This window comes from Trichomycterus rosablanca, chromosome 7 (assembly GCF_030014385.1).
Source record: "Trichomycterus rosablanca isolate fTriRos1 chromosome 7, fTriRos1.hap1, whole genome shotgun sequence".
Taxonomy (NCBI): Eukaryota; Metazoa; Chordata; class Actinopteri; order Siluriformes; family Trichomycteridae; genus Trichomycterus; species Trichomycterus rosablanca.
This window is the reverse complement of record NC_085994.1, coordinates 16392882-16403755: the sequence shown is the minus strand read 5'-3', so window position 1 is coordinate 16403755 and position 10874 is coordinate 16392882.

Below are 10874 nucleotides of genomic sequence, written 5' to 3'. Positions count from 1 at the left end.
GCTTAGAACCATGAATGGAAATGATCGGCATCTTGAGTGCCTTTACAGAAAGATAGGACTATCCATCACTCACTTTTCAGATGCCCTAAACAATGCCTGCTCTGCCTACTAATCAACCATTAGAAAAGGTGGCAGCTCTTGGCTTAAAACTCCATTCAGGACGAAATAAACAAACGTCTTCAACAACACAGAGTTTCTACTCCCAGCTCCCCATTCAGTGTCAGGCATTAAACACATCCATCAACATTTCCATGATGAAACTTTGCCTCCAACCGCCCATGTTGTACATACTTAAAATGTTAACAAACTCTCTATTTTCAACCTTGTATTCCTCCTCCTGTCCCCTTGGCCCTCTCCTTTTTTGCTAAGGTAATGGAAACAGTTGTGGCCTCACAACTTCAGGACTTCATTAGCAAAAACTATTTGTATAAACCCTTTCAGTCTGGCTTCCATAACCTGCACAATACTAAGACTGCTCTATTAAAGATTGTTGACAACCTCCTTCTTCTATCTAATGATAAATAGCCTAACATCCGTACATTTCTAGACCTTACCGCAATTAAATCAAAACATACTTATTTCCAGACGCTCATTGATTTGTATTTCAAATGTAGCCTTTGATTGATTTTGGTCCTATTTCATAAACAAGCAACAGTTTATTTATATTGGTGATCATAAGTCATCCACAGCCACAAGGGACCATCTAACTTATATTATATATCACACCATTAGGCCAGATTACTTGCAATAATCGACTGAAGATTCACTGCTATGCACATGATATACAGCTCTACATTACCACCACATCTAATATTGCATCAGCTCAGTCCTTTAGTACATACATTGCTGATCTAAAGCACTGGTTAAATAACAACTGCTTGCAACTTAATTCAGATAAAACTGAAGTTCAAGTAATTAAAACCCTTAACATCATCTTTAATTCATCACTTTTATTTGAGCTGCACATCAAGTTTATCACTGAGACTGCTTTCCACCGCTTGCACAATATTGCATGCATTCACCATGCTCAGCAATAACATGTTCAGCAATAACAACACTAAAATGTTGGTAAATGCTTTCATTTTTTTATGCCTGGATTAACGCAACCCTCTTTTAATGGTCTCCCTTGCTAAGCTGATACATTGGCTTCAGCTCATTAAGAATTCAGCAGCTAGAGTAGGCAGTTGTAGCCTAGTGGTTAAGGTACTGGTAATCAAAAGGTAGCTGGTTCAAGCCCCTTCACTGCCAGGTTGCCACTGTTGGGCCCTTGGGCAAGGCCCTTAACCCTCAGTTGCTTAGACAATATATACTGTCACAGTACTGTAAGTCGCTTCGAATAAAAGCATCAGCTAAATGTCGAAAATGTAAGTGTAGTGTTCTCAAAATTACCAAGCCAACATTCTGCCCACATTATTCCCATCCTTAATCAGCTTAACTGGTTACCAAAATCTTACCATATCAAATATAAAATTATCTTGCTTTCTTCAAAGCCCTTCATGACCTTTGTCCTATCTACCTCAGTGAGATTCTTCAGCCTTACTGTCCTAAACATTCTCTCAGATCCTCTGGCTCTGGACTTCTGGCTGTCCAATGTACTAGACTTGCATGTGTGGGCAGCAGATTCTTCAGTTCCACTGCCCCCAAACTTTGGAACTCTTTCCCACAATCTCCTCATGACTGCTCTTTCAGTTAATTTGCATAATACAAATGTGGTTTCAAAATTACCCTAAGCAACCCTGAAAGCATCATACCGATGGCCCCAAACGTTGGTTCATAGGCTATGGCAAAAAATATTGTGTAACAGCAGTGCTAGATGGCGCTATAACATGCAAGATAATGTTATGTGAACAAAGACTGTTTAATTGACGTGAAATTTGGCATAATGCTTCTGTATCCTATTCTACATTAGGAATAGTCCCATACTCACGTATTGGACCACATTGGGCTAATTTGTGCCTAGACCTTGGAAATTGTAACTTGTGGCTATATTTATTATTGTTTTCAAAATACAATAAAATTGGTCAGCCAAAAAGTAAAAGTCATACCTTTGTACTGTTGTCAGTTAAATAAAGGTTCAAGAGAATTAACATATCCCAGATTATTGTTTTCATTGCATTATACAAAATATCCCAACTTTTCTGGAAATAGGATTGTAATTTACTATTATTAAGTTAATATGGTACAAGCTGTCCTGTGTAAACAAGTTGCCACTACCTTTTTTTTTCAGAGTAATGACACTGCAAAAAATCTTTGAAATAAAAAATTATTGAAATACAGAATAGTCCATTGTTTGGGTAATTAGTTGATTGTTATAAATAGATGTAACGGTCAACCCACTTTAATGAGTTGACCCACAAACATCCGGTTTGTCACTAACAGTGGCATGAGCTCATACTAATGAACTTCCTGAAGTTAATACAATAATACAATAACCTCACCCCATAATACACGCTCCAGTAGGAATTACTGAAGCATCTTACATACCTAGTTAACTGTTCTTAAACTAGCTCACAACTTTTTGGCTGCAACTGGAAAAAGAACAGAACAGCACAGGACAGCATTAGAGCATTAGAGTCTAAGATGACCGCTTTTGCCAAATATTGGCCTATACCTGCTTTAATTTGGACAGAGATGTTTTTGTGTTCAAAACACAACAGTTGTGAGTATGTGACCACAAAAGCATCAAACAAAGCAGGAAAAACATAATTGTGTTCCAAATGTAAGAACCAATTGTTGGCTGTAAGTTGAAAAAATACTTCTGTGGTTACTGGAGCCTCCATATATATAAATGGTAAGTGCTTTAGAACAATAGCTACCCAGCATGAAACAGCACTGCCTTGTTTAAAACAGCAACTAGATTAACCTTACCAGCAGAAACCACTTTAAAATTGCAACCAGATGATACCAGTGTGTGGAGTTATTTTACAGTGGGGTGTAATTCAACTGGAAAATTTTACTTAAAGAAGCATTTTTTGTTCCAAGAACAGAACAGTATAATATATCAGAGAAAGTAAATGAGTAGTAATAAATTCATGCTTGAGAGTGATGCTAAGATGCAGACATTGAAGTGTCATTAAAATTATTGAAATGTAAGAGGCTGGAACACACAAAAAAACAGAAATGGTAAACCAAGCTGCACAGATGCAACCAAAGCGATTGAATTAGTCTTCATTTCAGGCTAAAGGTTGCATAAGCATAATGGAGGATGCGAGGACATGGATATAACCATGTCAAAGCAAAACCATTAAGATCTATTCTTTCTGTCTCGCTCTTTTTTAGTTTCAGTAAAAGATTTGGGAGGCTAATGTCATCTCCACAGAGGCTGTTTTGTGTTCTAAGAAAGCTTTCTGTGATCTCCAAAGTAAAAGAGATGAAATACAATGAAACCTTAACATGTCCTTATTATTATAGCTGCTTTTGAATATTTGGGATGGAAAGCTGAATAGATATGAAAAAGTACAATGATAATGAAGTTAATGGGAGCTAGAAATGATCAGTTCATCTAATGACTGAAAGCAGGCTCGGCTAAAAACGCAACAGTCTGTATTAATGTTGCTACTTCTACTATTATGATTATTAAACCTGTTTATACACATACATCTCATTACAGGTTATTTACTACAATGTAAGACTCTTAAACAGCTGAGCTGATTATTCATAGACACTATCACACTTGCACACAATACTTGCACTATACCACATATGACTGTTTACAGGTCTACATACAGCTGCACATGTATGTTTACACTACTGTCTTTACATTTTGCACATGTAACTATATTGTCTGATTGCAATATATCTGCTCTTTTCTTGCACAATGTACATAACTTATACTCAGCGTGTTTTTTTTTACTATATCTAACTTTTATTTCTTAATTTTATTTTATTTTATTATTATCTTTGTACTTTGTTACATCATGTGTGGACAGCAAAATAAGAATTTCATTGTACAGGGAAACACGTTTCCTACTGTACATATGACAATAAAGCTTTGAAATCTTGAAATCTTGAAATGTATGGAATTCACCTGTGGTCAGAGATTTTCCGTCAAGATTTTCCTTCCTGACTGATTCTTCTCTAGTTTTGTGCTTTGCTAGTGTTCTTGTCACTACTGGTACCATGAGGCAGCACATAAAAGCCATTCAGGTTGCACAGATTCAGCTCCGCCAGGACAGCACATCCATATGTGCTATCGCAGGAAGGTTTCTGAGCCCAACAAAATGACCTACAACGGGCTACTGGTGTGCATGTTTCTGAGCAAACTGTCAGACTCCATGAGGGTACCATAATGAAATCTTTAGAACCATTGTCAGACCTTACGTTGGTGCAGTGGGTCCTGGGTTGCAAGGCAATACCCTGCCTTATGTGGCTTGAGCATGCATCAACAGACTGTCACAGTTTGGCTCTTGAACAAAGCCTTTAACCTTTATAGGTAACCTTGGAAAAAAGCATCTGCCAGATGCCTAAATATAAGTTAGAACTTTATCTCCAAGTGAAACAGTGGTAGATCTATGTGTGTTGGAAGCGGCTTTCAAAAGAAGAGAACTCAAAAAAAGGAATGAATTTGATTTGTTGGTTTTTAGCTAAACAACAATAGGAACAACAATAATCGCAAATTAACTACTGTCTCAGGACTCATTTCACATGAAATATTCTACAAATGGTAGGTTTAACTATTTCCAGCACACTTTTTTCTACAGCAACAGACACTAGATGTAAAAATTAGCGGCATTTAGCAGACACCTTTATCCAAAGCAACTTACAGTATACAGTCTAAGCAATTGAGGGTTAAGGGTCTTGCTCAAGGACCCAACAGCAGCAACCTGGCAGTGGTGGGGTTTGAACCAGCGACCTTCTATGTACTAGTCTAGTACCTTAACCGCTAGGATACAACTGCTAGAACAGGTTAGTCAAATGTAAGTTCCTTAAAAGATAACACAAGCTCAGACAGCAGGACTGCCAAGTCCTAAATTACATGGGAAGCAATACCCTTAACACTGTAATCCTTTGGAAAATGTTTTCTACAATTGTATGTTGGAAACTTTATGGATTGAGTTTCTATGGGTGAGCTGTTTGTTTACATGCCCATAATCAAAATGCACAATGCCAAGCATCAGTGCTTTAAAGCATACAACCATTAGACTCTAAAGTGGAAAATAAGCATTTGCTGAAGTGACTAGTCATGGTTTATCACTTGCAGTCAATTACAAGAGCACGGTGCCTTTGAAAGAACACAATGCCAGCTCTAAAATCTGGTGGAGGAGGAATAATGGTGCTTGTTTGATCAACAAGCCTTTATTTCTAGTTAAAGAAAATCTTAATACTACAACATTCAAAGTTATTAAGGTAAGATTAAGCCTAAAAATGTGACGACAAGTTGTTTGTGGAAGTTGTTTCCTAAACCCCCAAATATGGTTTTCTAGATTTGTGGTGGACTTGTAAGACTCACTTATCCAACCTCATCCAACACAATGAATCAAAATACCAAGTAAAAGCAAACCTTACTGCTCATTCTAACTGTTGCTGTTGTTGCTGACCACCCAGCTACGTGGCTCACTATCTGTAGGGAGTTTCAGGTGTTCTTCTTGCATCCTTATCGGTTTACTCTGGGTAATCTAGTTTTCTTCTGGCTTCATGATTTCTGGCTTGCACTTAATGGTTTAGATGGCACTGGGACCACCCCCGCACTGGCCAAGATGAGTCAGTTATTCAAAATGAAAAAAACAAACACATTATTGTAGTGATATTAGAAAACTCAGCTGGAGTTTTTAATAATTGTGCCGTATTTTCTTACAGAAGTAAGTGACGCTATGTGCCTATGTGCCTTTGATGGACTGGTGCCCCATCTAGGGTGTTACTGTGTGCCTTGCGCCCATTGAAAAGCTGGAATAGGCTCCAGCACACACCCCCTCCCCCACGACCCGAATTGAATAAGTGGTTAAGAAAGTGAATGAGTGTTTTGTTGTGAACATACTCATGAACGAGACATTGTAACCAGAGTGACAGAAGATAAAATTTCACACTGAAGATGAAAGGGACATTTAATAATAGATAATATGATAGTAAACATCAGCTGGTAAAGTGGATGCCACCCAGCTACGTGGCTCACTATCTGTAGGGAGTTTCAGGTGTTCTTCTTGCATCCTTATCGGTTTACTCTGGGTAATCTAGTTTTCTTCTGGCTTCATGATTTCTGGCTTGCACTTAATAGTTTAGGTGGCACTGGGACCACCCCCGCACTGGCCAAGATGAGTCAGTTATTCAAAATGAAAAAAACAAACACATTATTGTAGTGATATTAAAAAACTCAGCTGGAGTTTTTAATAATTGTGGCGTATTTTCTTACAGAAGTAAGTGACGCTATGTGCCTTTGTTGTTGAATATTTCCCTCAGAAGCAGCAGACTTGTATGATTCATTGTGAAATTACTGTTAATTAGGCTTTCTGCACAGAGATAGCAAACACCTGACAATGTACCCTACTATACCTCAGCATTCATCCATCATTGTTTAAGTCACACCATTGGTAGCCAGATGATTCATCAGACAGAAATCCAGAGACCTGTTCCAGTGTAATTGTGTGTGGTGTTGATATGCAGAGTAACACATAGAAATGTGCATGTTTTTCCTCCATCTGTATAAGAGTGCTGTCCAAGTGTCAACACTACACTATACAAAGGTATATATCATTTGTCATTTTCCAAAGCCTAAAGGGAAAGGATTCAGAAACAAGGATGACAAAACAGGTTTCCACCACAGAAAACAGAAGCCACACAGTTTCTTTCACGAGCACTAGTTCCAAACATCAATCTGCCTGTTTTTGCAGGTTCAAATTGAAAATCCAAAATTGTAAATGAAAGTGGGAATACGGAAAACACTTAGGTCAAAGAAACTTTTCAACTCAAAGTTTCAAAGTTGGGCCGGTTGAGAAATAACAGAGATCAGGAAGGCAGAGTAGATTGCCTGTGATGGTTGATGGATTTCTTACCAGTATTATCATTGAGCTTCTGTTGTGTGAAACTCGCTGTCCAAAATTCCATCCAAACCACCATACAAATCCAAATGTGGCATTAAGTCTGCACTGGAGTGTTGAATCTTAATTTCTCTTTTATTTACTCTCTTTTGTCTTACTACTCTGTCTCTTTAAGGATTAATAAATGAACAATTGGTAAAAATGAATAAATTCTTTAAACATTAGGTGAGCACAAATGCTTTAGAGGTACTCTGATACATTTACCTAAAGAGAAATGGTCATGTTTGGCTATTTGTTAAATGTAGGAAGGGAATTGTCATGCCACAGTTTTATAAGGTTATACATTGTCTTTCCTCAAAACAATGCTAAATAAAACTTTATTCATAGTGATTTCAGTCCTCTAACCCAGGATTTTTCAGATTTTTTTTCAAGCCACCCTCATTTTGTACTTGATTTTCTTGGGCTTAAGACCCACCTAATGCTAAGCTCACACTACATGACTATCAAGGTCTACAGATCGCTGTACATTTCACACTACACAACTTGATCTTGAGTAATCAGGAGTCTTTTAAGTCGTTGTGGTTTTCACACTACACAACAGATCGGCGATAGGGGGTCACACACTACATCATCTATCTCCAGAAGTAATCTCAGACGAGTCTGTTTTGTCACGAAAACACACACGAAAAGTGACAAGGGGTTTAATGACACCACGTACTACAATGCATGTCAGCAAGAAGCGAGTGAAGTTGTTTGTGCACTGATGTGCAGCGTAAAAGTAAATAGGAAAACAAATGAATCTGGGTGAAGGAGTGGATTTGGCTACATGGCCAGCAGGGATTGTCTGTTCTGCAGAGAGAATTGGAAGTCAAATATATATTTATTGCAATGTTTGTTTGTTTGTTTGTTGGGATTTTAACGTCATGTTTTACACTTCGGTTACATTCATGACAGGAACGGTAGTTACTCATTACACAAGATACATTAGTTCACAAGGTTACAGTCATCGAACACAGTCATGGACAATTTTGTATCTTCAATTTACCTCACTTGCATGTCTTTGGACTGTGGGAGGAAACCGGAGCACCCGGAGTAAACCCATGCAGACACGGGGAGAACATGCAAACTCCACACAGAAAGGACCCGGACCGCCCCACCTGGGGATCGAACCCAGGACCTTCTTGCTGTGAGGCGACAGTGCTACCCACTTAGCCACCGTGCCGCCCTTTATTGCAATGCAACATTGGTATTATGGTTTGACATGGACGACAAGTCACAAATACTGTAAAGTTGGTTTGTGTGTAGACGTATTCTGATACAAACTATATTATGCACCTGTTCCACACATTTATAACTCCTCCCCCAGGGATTCCCTTCTGTATCTTGCGTTCACAACAATTACAACCTGATCGCAACACCTTTCACGCTATATGATTTTGAGTTGCCGACAGGTCCAGATATTTAGCATTCTAGATATTCAAGATATTTTTCTAGAGTCTTTGAGCGATCAGCGAGCCACTCGGTTTAAGTCCTAAAACAGTTCACACAGCGATCAAGAGCCCATTTTCAAGCCCCAAGCCAATGCCTAGTAGTGAGCAAAAAACAGGGCAAAAATCGTGGTGTGAACTAGGCATTAGGGTCGCGACCCAGGGCGCTAACCCAAACCAAGTGAAGTAAGCTAAAGAACTTTCAAAAATTGTATTTGTAAGTAGAGACAGAGAGAAACATTTTGTATGAGAATATAAAATGAATGAAATAATTAAGGAGCATGAAATGCTCATAATATATCAGCATCAAACACTATATACACCGATTAGCCATAACATTAAAACCACCTCCTTGTTTCTACACTCACTGTCAACTCTCCATTTGATCAGCTCCACTTACCATATAGAAGCACTTTGTAGTTCTACAATTACTGACTGTAGTCCATCTGTTTCTCTGCATGCTTTGTTAGCCCCCTTTCATCCTGTACTTCAATGGTCAGGACTCTCCCAGGACCACTACAGAGCAGGTATTATTTAGGTGGTGGATCATTCTCAGCACTGCAGTGACAATAACATGGTGGTGGCGTGTTAGTGTGTGTTGTGCTGGTATGAGTGTGGATCAGACACAGCAGCGCTGATGGAGTTTTTAAATACTGTGTCCACTTACTGTCCACTCTATTAGACACTCCTACCTAGTTGGTTCACCTTGTAGATGTAAAGTCAGAGACGATCTATTGCTGCTGTTGTTGAGTTGGTCATCTTCTAGACCATCATCAGTGCTCACAGGACGCTGCCCACGGGGCACTGTTGGCTGGATATTTTTAGTCCAGCAGTGACAGTGAGGTGTTTAAAAACTCCATCAGCATTGCTGTGTCTGATCCACTCATACCAGCACAACACACACTAACACACCACCACCATGTCAGTGTCACTGCAGTGCTGAGAATGATCCACCACCTAAATAATACCTGCTCTGTGGCAGGGGCCCTGAGCACTGAAGAAAAGCATGCGGAGAAACAGATGGACTATAGTGAGTAACTGTAGAACTACAAAGTGCTTCTATATTGTAAGTGGAGCTGATAACATGGACAGTGAGTGTAGAAACAAGGAGGTGGTTTTAATGTTATGGCTGATCCGTGTATAAATTGTGTGCTAAATAAAAAAATTTACTAGAACAAAAGGGGTTAAATATTTTCCCAACTCCTCCAAATGAAAATATGAAACTTATAACATGATGTTTTTAACATAACAGTGACCACATTACCCCTGTCCTGGCATCTCTCCATTGGCTTCCTGTAAGCTACAGGATTCAATTTAAAGTTCTTCTATTTGTTTTTAAGTCCCTATATGGATTGGCGCCATCTTACATAAGAGACTTGCTCGAATTCTATCCTTCTCCTAGATCACTTAGGTCATCTGATCAATTGCTCTTGGCTGTGCCACGGTCACAGCTGAAGCTCAAAGGTGATCGAGCCTTTGCAGTTGCTGCTCCTAGATTGTGGAACAGTCTACCTTTGGACATCAGGGCCGCTTCCTCCATTTCTGTTTTTAAATCTAGATTAAAAACGCACTTCTACCGACTAGCGTTTCCTGGATGAGTGTCATGGTCAGCGTTTTAAACTTTAAACTGCTTTAAACTTTGTGATGCTTTTTATATATGTGTTTTATGTTTCAACATGTACAGCACTTTGGATGTAAATGTGCTTTATAAATAAATTACTTACTTACTAAATTACTTACTTACTATAACAGGACATTTTCAAAAAGCAAAAGAAAGGCAGGATTAAAAAAAGGCAAGGCTTGCAGCTAAACATGAGATACACAGCTTTAGGTGGGTGCTGCAGGGCACAGATCTATGATATTGATTTTTTAACAGTACATTTATTTCTGTCACTCCTGCATATATGTGACCCTACTGTCTTTGTCAATAAGATTTAAATCCAAAGGTCACAGTGGCTCTGCTAAAGGTAGTCCAGTCCTTCAACCCTTAGCCCTCTGTCCATAATCTTTCAATATCCAATTAGTAATGGTCTCCTGTGTGCAGTCATTTATGTGTGGCTATATTCCTGCAGTACAGAGATGGGTTGCTTCACCAACAACAAAGAAAGAAATCTCCTCTGGAAATATTGGCGCTGTAATGATTGATTAGATTGTGGATCTCAAATCTGCTGGCTAAGAAGAAACGTTCCCCTCATCAACAGAAGTGACACAGAGAGATCATATTTTACTTCTTCCATTTTTCCTTATATCAGCAAAGAGATCTAGTGGATGATCAGTGTTTGCTGTTGGACTCTGATCTGAGGTCAGTTTTTAACCCTTTTATCTAAAGTGCACTGGCAAAAGGAGTTGCATCAGCACTTGGTAGAAGCTCATATATTTTTTCTAGGGATGTATGCATTCACCAAATCAAAAAGTT